Source organism: Martes martes (genome assembly GCF_963455335.1).
Source record: "Martes martes genome assembly, chromosome: 1".
Lineage (NCBI taxonomy): Eukaryota > Metazoa > Chordata > Mammalia > Carnivora > Mustelidae > Martes > Martes martes.
Genome location: NC_137888.1, coordinates 110,664,624 through 110,677,434, shown reverse-complemented (window position 1 = coordinate 110,677,434; position 12,811 = coordinate 110,664,624). Strand labels below are relative to the sequence as shown.

The 12,811-nt window shown below is 39.7% G+C and overlaps 1 long non-coding RNA gene across 1 annotated transcript; it reads right to left on the bottom strand.

Moving 5' to 3' along the window:
* Positions 1 to 826: 826 nt before the first annotated feature.
* LOC308352380 lies at positions 827 to 11,847 on the bottom strand. Its single transcript, XR_013967658.1, has 3 exons — positions 11,781 to 11,847; positions 10,291 to 10,542; positions 827 to 1,201 (listed from the first exon to the last, which is right to left on the bottom strand). It is a non-coding gene; the product is annotated as an uncharacterized lncRNA (long non-coding RNA).
* Between the last annotated feature and the right edge of the window lie 964 nt (positions 11,848 to 12,811).

The window sequence follows — 12,811 nt, the reverse complement described above, 5'->3', positions numbered from 1 at the left end:
CCTTGAAAGGGGTTATCCTACTCTGTCCTACACTGCTGGTCCCTAAAACTGTCACAGATATCACAAGTCACTCAATTTCTCTATGACTCTCCCATTCTCTGAAGCACATTTGTCTTATCATGGCACCAAGAGTCTTAGCTAGGCTGTGAATTCAGCCTTCTCTGAAGTTCTCCCATTCTCACAATTAAGTTCTGTGTCTGTTCACCAGCTCAGTAAGCCCTCCAGCTGCAGATAAGAATCTGCCAAAGAGGACCTCTGACCTTCACAGTTAGTTTTGTTTTTATATTTTAATAAACATATAATGTATTTTTATCCCCAGGGGTACAGGTCTGTGAATCGCCAGGTTTACACATCTCACAGCTCTCATCATAGCACATACCCTCCCCAATGTCCATTTCCCCACCACCCTCTCCCATCCCCCCTCCCCCAAGCAACCTTCAGTCTGTTTTTTGAGATTGAGTCTTTTATGGTTACAGTTAGTTTTAAATTGATGATTAGTTGTTTTCCCTTCTGAATTTGCCAATGGGCACCGACCAAGAGCCACTCAATTCCACATTCCTTAATTTTATTATTTTCCTGTATCTCAAATGACAGAGACATTATATAAGCTAATGTATCTCCAACATCTTAGTAACTGTACTGCTACAAAATCCAAGAAACTATCAACACTTCACTTATCAGTAGGGACAGTGCCTTCATTGCCATACAGCTGGTGTATGATCCACCTCCAAAATCAAAATTCTACAGTTTGCTTTACAAGACATTTTCTGGTACCAATTATCTTAATTTATGTTCCCAGGAAGCAGAGTCTGAGGCTGAGAATCTTAGGCAAATGATTTATTTAGGAAATACTCTTAGGATACACTTTTAAAGGGGCAAGGGAAACGGGTTAGGGGAAGGGCAAAAACTAGACAAAGATGTTGCTTGAAGAGAAATTCATCTTCAGCCTGAACCCACGAAGAGTTCTGCAGGCTCAGTTATTTACAGAGGACGTACTGCCCAGATCCAAGGGTGCTGGACTGTCAATATCCTTGCATTAGCCAACCACGGGTTACCAGCCATTGCTAAATGTGAGGGTTGCATAAATTCCTAGGCATATCTTGGCAAAATAGCCCTCACTATCCAAGCGCTCTCCTCATTGCTGCTAAAATATGTTGTTGGCAGCCAATACGTGCAGCATCTGGGAAATGAGTGTGCCATCCTGAAAAAGGAGATGGAAGGGATGTCAATAGGATCTGCCACACCAGTGCCACCCTTCTCCAGCTCTCTGATTTCCTAAAGCTGTTTCTCATTGGTCAAAGTTCGAGGGCAAGAGAGTCCACTGAGGCAACTATAAAGATTCATCTCCTGGGACACAGAGCTGGGTGGAGACGATTGCAGAATGGATATACAGGAGCACACAGAAAAGGTGCTTATATAGAAAATCATTCAGGATGTCCACGTAACCTAACAAATAAAGCCCAAAGTCTTCAGCGTGGTAAGATCTTCACAGCGTCTCTTCTCACCAGCCCTAAGGCTTTCTATTTTCTGCCTCCCTATCTAATATAATATATACTCTGGCCAAAATTTCCCTGACTTCTATTTCTGACATATTTGATTCTTGCCTGATGTCCCCCTTCCCAATCTCACTACACCCTTCTGCTACCCTACCACTACTGTGCCACAATCACATAACTTTATCCTAACAGCAATCTTTATTTTGTACTGTGGTTCTTTATAAATCTATTTCTTAGATAGATTTTTAATTACTCGAGGAAAGGGATGTCTTTGTTTTTTCATTGTTCTGGGACAGAGCAGCAAAGAGCGAATGAATGGAAGACACAATGAATGATTTACTCATATCCATCAATTTTCAGTTTTAAGTACCATCTTTTTATTTCCGACTCTTGCCTCCCACTCCATCAAGTTTTAGATCCCCTTCCACTCTGTTTCCATAAGCCTTTACCTACATTTTCCATAGAATTTTCAATATGACATTATAATGGTTTGGTCAGGTGTCTGTCACCCATACTGGAATATGAGCCTTTCATCACTATACTTCTAGTGCCTGGAAAATAACAGGTCCTTGAAAAATATGAAAGATGAATAAATGGCTGAATGAGTATAATAGACAGTGAGAAACCATTACAGGTCCAGGGGAGGAAGCTTATTTTTCTTTTTTAGAATTAGAGGAAGAATTGCAAATTATAAAGGGATTTTAATAAGTGTGGCATGTCCAATGGCTGCACGATATGTCATAGAATATCATAGACAGATGATAGATCATACAGAAAGAGAAATGCAGAAATAGGTGATAAGGATACAGTAGTTTTATCTCATTAGTTTTCAATCCTTATAAGTGAAATTTTCCACTTGATAGTATATGTAATGTTATCCGTAGTCTTTGAGTAAGGATACACTTCAGTTAGAGAGTTTTAAGGTACTCAACACTATTAATTTAATATATTTAAAGAGTCACTGGCTCAAAGATTTCTAAGAATCTGATTGATTTCTAGAACAAACACCCTTTAGACAAAACGGTTTTAAAATAACTTGATCAGAAAGTTGTGGTTCTTCAGGGTTCTCAAACCTAAAATGTATTTAATTCAAAAGCACCTCCTTGCAGAATTATAGGAAAAATGTCTTTGTCTCATTCCTTGGGATGATCTTTCAGTGAGCACTTGCATTACACACATTTTTTTTCATTACATACATGTTAATGCCTCTAGCACAGAGAGTCTCAGTTATTTATGAACTTTGACCAGTGCAAAAGTTTATTTGTGTAAAATCTGATACCGTTTGAAGAATTGTAGCTCTTAAAAACAATATCCATCTTCTTTCCAAAACACCTGATTAAAATAAAGAAAATGAAAAGATGTTTATACATCTTTCAGACTAATAATTAATGTCAGTCTAACCCAACTGGAAATACAACTGCTCGTTCCTTCAGCGTTCCTCCTTCTAATCTTGGTTCTTAATAAAACTGAGTGTATGCAATCACAGTTCCCAGGCTTGGGTTGACTATTTTTACCCAATTTCCTTGTTTCCTGAGTCCTAATGTATCTCATCAGTAACAAAAATAAAACCATGCTCTGCTATCTCTGATTAAATCACCTCTGGTTAATTTGTCTGTACCCACTGTTTTTTTTTTTGTTTGTTTTTTTTTTTGAAGTGATATGAAGCAATTCTGCATTGCTCAATGTTGTGCTTTCTTACAGTCTTATCTTTGTTTCTACCTGAATTCATAAGGGAAATTTTTAAGAGTTGGAAGGGACCTTACAGAGAGTTTTATCTGGTCTTCTTCTTTTATCTACATGAAAAACCTAAATCCAGAGAAATCGCACAGGTAATTAAGGTGGCTATCCTAAGAAGAGAACCCCAGTTTCCTGATTAATATTCCCCAAGTGTCCTTCATTTACCCCACACTGCTTCTTAGACTGCTATTAATCCCTTGACTCACTGATTCTTTCATGCGTTCATACACGTAAGCTCTTAGAATCTTGGACCTTAGTGTCCGGTGCCCATAGCATCTTTTAAAGGTTCTTTTCCTTGTAACTAACTATCATTTCATTAAAGTATTTCATTATATGTAATCATAATTTTTGTTAAATCAGTAACATATACATAATAACCTGTAATATATTTACATAATTCTCTTTTTTAGGAAAATCACTGTACTTTTCAAAACATTTACTCATCAAGGCAGGTAGAATAATAGCCTCTTCCAAAGATGTCTGTGCCTTAATTCCCCAGACTTGGGAGTAGGTCACACTACCTGGCAAAAGGTAACTTAAGGTTGAAGATGGAATTAAGCTTGCTAATCAACTGAGTTGGAGATGTGGAGATTAACTTGCATTATCCCAGTGGGACCATGTTATCACTAGAATATTTGTAAGCGGCAGAGGGTGGCAAATGAGAGGGAAGTTGAGAGTTGGCAGTGAGAAAAGTACTTAGTCGAAAGTTGTTGACTCTGAAGATGGAGGAAGAGAGTCGAGAGCCAAAGGGATGTGGGTAGCCTCCAGCATCGGCAAAGGAAAGGAACAAAACCTTCAGAAACGTACAAAGCCCTGCTGACAGCCTTATTTTAGTCCAGTGAGACCCAGTTCAGTCTTCCGAGTTATAGAACTATAAGATAAAAATTCGTTAATTTAATTCATTAATTAAGTCACTTAGTGGTAATTTGTTATAGTATCCATAGAAAAGTAATTCATTTTTAAAGGGATATAAAAACATTTTTAAAAGGGCAGAACCTGTATTTTTTTGTCAAATGTATTGCAGAACTGTGACCAGAACACTCTAGTACAGTGTTAAATGATAGAAAAACTTGAAATGGTGAAATGTTCTCCAACTGCAATTGTCCAGTGGGTGGCTGTTCAGTATGTGGCAAGTACAACAGAGAAAATTAATTTTTTATTTTAATTTTAATTAAACTTTGAATAGACACGTGACTCGTGGATATCAAACTGGACAGCCCAGTTATTTTATCTGAGCTATAATTAAATGTTTCTCTCCTATCTCCTGCCAACGGATCGAAAGACAATTCTCACAGAACAATAATGGAGCAAATCGGAAATAAGTCTTTTCAGTTCTAAGTACTGGATGGAGTCCTGTTTAGTAAATAATGCCCTCAGTAAATATTTAACAGAACTTTTGGGAAGGTGGTGGCCATCACCCTTAACATGAAGGACATAGAGAAGACAGTTATTCAGGGAAAGACACCAACTTTTTGCAAATTCTAGCAGGCTAAACCTCTGCAACAGTAAGACCAGGGGTATCCAACCAGCAAACTGCTCACATCTTGTGGCCCTGACCCCACAAATGGGTGTTACTGCAGGTCAGAGTTAGAGGAAATCAGTTTCAAATTCACTCCTAACTGGAGGACTTTTGCAATGCCACATTCTTTGTCCTTTTCCATTTTCTCATGTTTACTCGCTGATTCTGCTTCCACCTGATTTAACCTCTACCTTGTGCAACTTTCATAAAATAAGCAATCTTTTCAAAGGCCTTCTCAGCTGGGGGAAAGTGGGGTGAAAGAGAGGGTTGAAACAATGGAAGACTTTATTTTGATAGTTTAGTTTCTAATTTGAAGGTAAAAGGACATACATACACACAGGCCTTTGAAAATTAATTTCGGGTAGCTTTGATTTTTTTTACGTGGGTTATGGGGTCCTAATTATTTATTTATACCTCATTTTATGACACAATAAGGCAGCTTCTCCCATTGCAAAATCTCTCACCTCCACCCCATTCTCCATCATCTCTGTTAGATCAGATCCCGATCATCTTCTTCCCACACCACTATTTTTAGAGGTAAGACTTATTGAACAGTTAATATTGCCCAGACCATTTTCTACATGTGTTTCATGTAGCATTGCTCTCCTTACCACCACCCAATAATGACAATAATACTAGTGTCCTTACTTGTCTGATGAAGAAGGGATCTAAAAGATAGTAAGCAATTTGCTTAATGTTACATAGCCAGCAACTAGCAAAGCCAGGAGTGGAATGTAGGAAATCTGGAGATACAATCCCTGCTCTTCATCATTTTTGCCACACTGACATCAACAACTTGATTATGACACACAGCCATTGGGGCATCAGTTAGAAGATGAATGATAATTCAGTTGTTAATATTATCAAATATGTAGTTAATTTAATAAATGAATAGATAGTTTGTTTATTCCTTAGAGCTAATATTTGTCAATGAAAAAACAGATTTTCAAAAAATAGAGGGACTTTAAGTTTATGTTTCTAAAAGTCTCAGGAAGAGGACTTGGAAGAGTGAGCATACAGTCAGGATTTAATAAATATTAGGTATTATATTCTTGAATTGGGAAATATGTATAGCCCCAGGATCTGAAATTACATATAATCTAGCATTCCACCATATAGAGATGATTGAGAGGAAAAAGGTTAAGATCCTTGTCCTACAATATTTTAAGAGTCCTTTACTTAGGTGGTTAACTAGTCTCCAGCATACCAATGATCTAATCCCACCATACTTTTTCAACTGCTTATTCTCATTTTTCTCTCCATTTGGACCCCTGATCCTAGCTTCCAGCTCCCCACTCCCCTCTCCCCCTGCTAAGTTTTAGTCACATCCTTCTAGCTGGCGTGCACTATTGTACCAATCCACAATCCCTCTCCACAATCCATTCTTCCCTCTTGAGAACAGTATTATTAAAAACATTATCAAGTAAACCTTATTAGATCTTGTCCCTACCTAAAAATTTTTCACGCCTCCCTAATGCCCTCAAGAAAAAAATCCAAATATCCCTAGGTGGAACTCATCCTTTGCATCTACATATTAGTTGGAAATAATCTCTAATAGCCATTCTTCCTCACCAGTCCTCCTTGTCCTGTCTTATTATTCCTCCATACAATAGAGCAGTGTTGCATTTTATAGACCACAATCATGTCTGGTATAATTGACTTTGACTATTTCATAGTAAGGAGCTACATTAAAGAGTGATCGTCCTGTGTAAATCCAAAAAGTCCAGCTTCTCCTCCATCTTTGAAACGGTCAAAACAGAGAGAGAGAGAGAGAGAGAGAGTCCTGTTTCCCATCCAATGTTCTCCTTCAAGGACATACATGTCTGCCTCGCACTGGTGGAGAAAGCCATCCAGCATTTTCAAAAATTACTATCACTCTTAGCTCAGCATAAATATGTAAAATCACCTAAAGGCGTACAAGCTTCCTCTCCACCCATCTCTGGCAGGTCCTCTCCTTCTCTGCCTCCAATGCTGCTGGCTTTGACATTGTTCGAACTCTCTCACCAACCTGTTCTTACACTCTTAAGACAGCCTTTGCATGAACTGATTTCTCTCTTTGTCTCCTACAGCCCAGAAAAATCTAAAACACAAATCTACTCAAGCCCTTGCTTAAAAGTCTGTGATCGCTTCTTATTGCCTAGTGCATGATAAAATCTATACTCCATAATATGGCATGCAAGACCTGTCAGTTCAGCTACTTACTCCATGAGCTTCCTATGTGTATATTGGCCCCAAAGACTACGAGATCCAGAGAAGTAACATAAAGGAATAGGAAGAGCATACAGTGTGGAGAAATGGGAAACCAGAGAGCCCATTTAGAGCTGCATGACATTTCCATCTGTTTGGCCAGAGTATCTAGATAGTTTTAGGAGAAATCTTCCAATTTTTTCAAAGTTAAAGCTAATTTAGTGTTTAAAAAATTATTGGGAAGTTCAAACAAAATGCATGTTCAGGCCAAATATGAGAGGCAGCTCATAAATTTATACCTTTGTTCTACATTTCAGTATAAATTCTTTCCTCTGCCTAAAATGTTCTCTCCCTTAGTTAGCTGGCAGTTGAGTTCAAATATTGAGGTCAACGTGATGAAATCACCCCTTGCTTACCTTTGACCATGGGGCACTCACCCAGGTTCTCACAGTACAACTACCACTGATCAAACACTTCCCATGTTCTAGACACAGGGCTCAGCACTTCATAAGCTCTACCTCGATCAATTCTGTTTGTTTTTCATAACACTGTGAGTTATGTATATGTATTTTATGTTACAGATGGGGAAAAAGAGACCCAGAGAGATGAACTTTGCATAGTATCCTGTCTATGGCAGGGAGAAAGCAGTACCTTATCCTCAAGTCTGTCTTCTCCCAAAGACCAAAGGATTAAAAATTATGATCTTTATCACATGGACGTTTCTTTTTGTTGGATCTCCCTACCACAACCACCACCACCACCATGAGAACCAGGATCTTCTTAAGCATCAAAACTGTTGTTCCTTACTGCTCTGCTGTGGGCCTCAGATGCCTTGTCATAAAGAGTGGACACTCCATCCATCTGTTCACACACTCATTCACTTAGTTACCAACTCTTACTGAACACCTACTGTTCACTCAGGTATGGCTCGGATTTGGGGACTTGTTGAGGGCTCAACTTGTGGTTATGACTGTGCTCTCTGGGTGGTTTGGGAAGTCACAAAGAAGGTGGAAGAGAAGCATGTGCTTCAGGTTAGTATTTAGGAGCCAGACCTACTGAGTTTGGGTGTCAACTCTGCTCTTTCCCAACTGTGTTACTTCGGTAAACTACTTTACTTACCTAAGCCTTGGTCTCCTTATCTATAGTAATCATTACCTAGTTCACTGGCTTTTTGATTACTAAGTGACGTCATAGAAATTAAGCTCTTAGAATCTAAGTAATCAGAAGGCGCTAGTTAGTGTGATGATTAACTTTATATGTCTTGACGTGACTAGGTGACTAGGCCATAGTGTCCATTGTTTAGTCAAACGCTATCTAGATGTTTTGTAAAGATATTTTTTAGACAGAATTAGCATAAATCACTAGGCTTTGAGTAAATCAAATTACCCTCCAAAATGTGTGTGGGCCTCACACAAACAGTTGAAGGCCTTAAGAACAAAGATGAAAGTTCCTGGAAAAAAAAGGAATTTTTCTCAAGACTGCAAGATTTCAGACTCAAAACTACAATATCAACTCTTACCTGAGTCTCCAGCCTGCTGGCCGACTCTACCAATTTGAGACTTGACAGCTCTTGTATAAGCCAATTCTTTAAAATTGATCTAGTTCTTTATCTCATTCTATAACTCTGTCTCTGTCTCTGTTTAATGTCATGCCAAACAGCTTATCAAATGCAGAGATATATAGGAAGATAGATGAAGAGAGATATACAGAGATAGATAAAGATACGGATGCATACATAGCTCCTATTAGTTCTGTTTCTGTGGAGAAGCCTGACTAATATAGTTGGAATTACATTACAGAGACTAAAAGTAAAATATCGTTAGTAATTTGACCTTGATTCTTGATGATGAAATTAGTGGAGTGTTTCTAGTGTCTGTAATGATTACAAGGAAACCTTTCCCCAAACAGAATAAAAGCAAAGGGATAAAAAACAAAGGAAGAATCCTTCACTTTCTTGAAAATAAATTTTTATAATTCGAAGACCAGATTTTGCAAAAATCCCACCTTTGTTTTTCCCTTTTCTGAAGGCGAAAAGCGGTATATCCACATGATATGCGGAGCAGTATATCGGAGCGGTATATCTACATGATAAGGTAGAGACTTAATAAGAATCTTAACCAAGGAGTTTTTCTGCCTGATCATCTGAAGAGCCACGCTGATCTGCAAGAGAGTACTTTGGCACCACATTGCCATCTTCCCTCTGCTCTTGGCCCACCCCTCCACAGAGCCCCTCAGCCTTCAGTCATCACCATGGAAACTACACAGAGGGAAAAGCTGTCCAGGCCAGGAGAAGGGGCTTGAAAATCTTGTCTAAAGCCCCCATCCCTTTCCTTGCTGCCTTGGCCATTTCTGAATACAAAATTTTATCTGCCTGCTCGAAACCGCATGTACCCTGTCACCATGATTTAACTGTGACATTAAGTAGGATTCTGATAGAATCCAGGCAAAAAATAAGAGACTTCCTGGACACATATGAGGATCATTTGTAAATGGCAGTGTTAGCAAATTAGAAATATCTGTTCTGCTTGATATAATAATAAGGAATAACCCCATTTCCTGTGTTTCTTTTTTTTTAAGATTTTATTTATTTTTTTGATACAGAGAGAGCACAAGCAGGGGGAGCAGCAGGCAGAGGGAAAGGGGGAAACAGGCTCCCTGATGAGCAGAGAGCCCAATGCCAATGTAGGGCTCGATCTCAGAACCCTGGGATCATGACCTGAGCCAAAGGCAGACACTTTAACCCACTGACCCACCCAGGCGCCCCCATTTCATGCGCTTCTTATGTACTAACTACCTTCTAAGTAATCCACACATATGAACTTGCTTAACAATCATAACATGATGAAGTAGAGTTTTACTCATTTGAAAGAGAAAAACATCTAAGGCCCAAGTATATTGTACGCATGTTCCAAGGTTATTCAATTAGTAAGTGATAGGACTAAGCTCCAAAAGTTTGTCCTTGTACCAACTTATACCCCAGTACCCTCTCAAAGACTGCAAGATGATTCAAAGGACTGTTTCAAGCAGTAATGATAGGTGCTCCCCAATGGTTTTTAGTATTGGTAACCTTCATGTTCGAATACTAAAATTAATGCTAAATTTTCACATCTGTATTCTGATCCATCTCTCAAACCCTGAATAATTATGTAACAGATTCTTTAGTTAGAAATGTGTCCATCCAATCTGCTTTTACCTGAGAAGCCTGAAAAGTCAGTGCAAACATGCATTGCCACTGAAGGAAAAATTTACCTCCCGATGTCTTTCTTACTCTTATCACTAGTTTCTGAGAGAATGTCACACCGCCCCTTGGGAATGTGTTTCTTTGCCTCACTCTATGACCCTTCGTCTCACCTCTACACTCATCTCTGGGCATATCTCTCAAACTTATTCCTGGTTCTCGGGATGGTGGCTGAGGCCAGGCATCAGCCACAAATGGTCATGGAGTAAACCAACCGACTCTTTGTTCTTCTCATCCATGCCTCCTTCCCTGGCAGCAACACTTCCTCTGCAGGATCTGGATTCCCCGGGTGTGGATCTTAGTGGGCAGCAGAACAGATGGAGAAAGGACAGGAAGGTGCAGAAGAGCAGTCACTGAGCGCCTCACTGAGTAGGAACACAGGATTAAGGATGCTTAAGCTCTAAAAATCGATGGTCCTCAGTTGATTTGGTTCACACAGAAAACTGCTATAGGGCTGTGCTTAATGGCTTGTGCTCCAGGCCAAGGTGTGCAGTTTGGGATCCCAGAGCTGCCATTTACCAACCATGATCCTGGGTGAGTGATTTGACATCTCTATATCTCTGTCACCTTCACGTAGAGGATAGGGCATATAAAAGTCTGAGCTCAATGCCTGGTCATAATAGCATGTTACCCACAAGGGTCAGCTATTATTACTTACAGTCATAAAGCTTTACACTTGGGCGACCGTTTAGAAGTCAATTCCTAATTTTGATTGGTAGGAAAATTGAGAGAAGAAAGGAAGTAATTTGTCTAAGGGGTCATAGGAGATCTTCCTACTCAACAGGCCAGGACATTTGCTATGCCATCACCCACCCTTCTAGAAACTTCTTGGTCACAGTGCTTATTTATGCTAAATATAATTTTTATATTTATTTATGCTTCATATGTTAGAGGCCAATGTTTGTCAGTTGTTTTTCCTCTTAAGTTGATGAATTTATGCTGAGCCATTATCTCACCTATCTGTGCTGACAGAAGGACAGAAAACTAGACAGGATTAGGGATGCCAGAGATGAGCATGGAACAGAGGGGAGTAAACAACATCCACCACAGCCTCACAAACAAGGCTGTGGGCAATGAAGTAATCAGTCTCACACAGCCCTGACATAAAACAAAAACAAAAACACGGGACCATACTGACCACAAAATTCATACTTTCAGCTCCCTGCAAACTGTAGGTTGATAGAAACAGGTCCTACTGCCAATTAAAAGGATCTGAGAATGAGTCTATTTGTTGAACACAAATTTTGCCTTCATTATTCCAATCTGAGCAACCAAGAAAAACAAATTTAAAACAGTTTTAATTCTGAATTGACTGGAACAACACCACCACCAAAATATTACGACTCACATGGTAGTGCTCTAGCCCTATAGCAAATTCTGAGAACCTCTTTTGAGCTAAATATTCCTGAGGAATAGACAAATCAAACATGAATGATACCCCCTCACCCACACCCACAGGTGCTCACAGAACATCCCCCTGGACCTAGAAAAAATTACTAACTTCAGGTTTAGACTCTGGGGACTCAACCCGGATTTGGTCCTGCCCTTCAAAGCTGACTGGGAGAATTTCTGGGGTCAGAACGATTGTTTTAATCTGGCTTACTCTGAATGAAGCCTCTTCATCCGGCTCATGTGTTCCCTCTTCATTGCTAGTCCCCAAATTCCCAAGCAGATCTGTCCTTTGGTCTTTTGGACTTAAACCTTCAAACGTTAGCCAGGTGGAAATGAGATTGGTAGGGTGTTAGTTTTTTTTTGGGGGGGTGTTATTTTTATATAGATTTTACTTTAAGGGCAGCTTTGGGTTCACAGCAAAGTTGAGCAGAAGGTACAGAGATTCTCATGTACCACCTGCCGCCCCCACCCACAACACACACACACATGCATAGCCCACCTGGCCTTTCTCCATCAGCATCTCCCAGGTGTCAGTTCCTTTTTTTTTTTTTTTTTTTTTCATTCCCCTCACTCACACTCCAAACTTTTTTTTTTTTTCAGTTTCTTCCTTGTTACAAATGGACAGTTTTCATAGTAAATATGAGAACATATCTTGCTTTCTCCTGAGCATGTTTATTCGCCTCCGATGGGCTTCTCCTCCCACCACACTCAAACCACACACAAAAAGCAGTTGGGAAAACATTTCAATTATTCCAAACCACAAGTTCACTTCTGAGTAACGACAAAGAAGGAAGCTTTAGAAACCCATGGAGGGAAACTACAGACTCAGTCAGACTAAAACCTGAGGGGGTGGCCCCAGCCAGTGCCTGCAAAACGTGGAACCAGGATGCTGACTTCCTAAATCCCAGCCCAGTTCTCTATTCTCTGGAGCAAGACTTTGTAGATGTTCTCACATTTGATGAATGGTTGTCTGATAATTCGTTAATAAAACACCCTCTGGACATGGAGTGTGCCCATTGGCCAAATCCCTCTGAGAAGTAATCACTGCTCTGAGACAAAAGAGGCTAGTGTGAGTGTGTGTGTGTGTGTGTGTGTGTGTGTGTGTAGGGGTGGGGAGGTGGGTTGCATTTGTATAAGGATGATCATAGAGCAAGGGTATATATTCAGGTCAGTTTGAGATGTAGTGGAAAGCAGAGTAGTCGGAGAACCAAGTACAGATGTGCTACTAACTTGCTGTGTGAT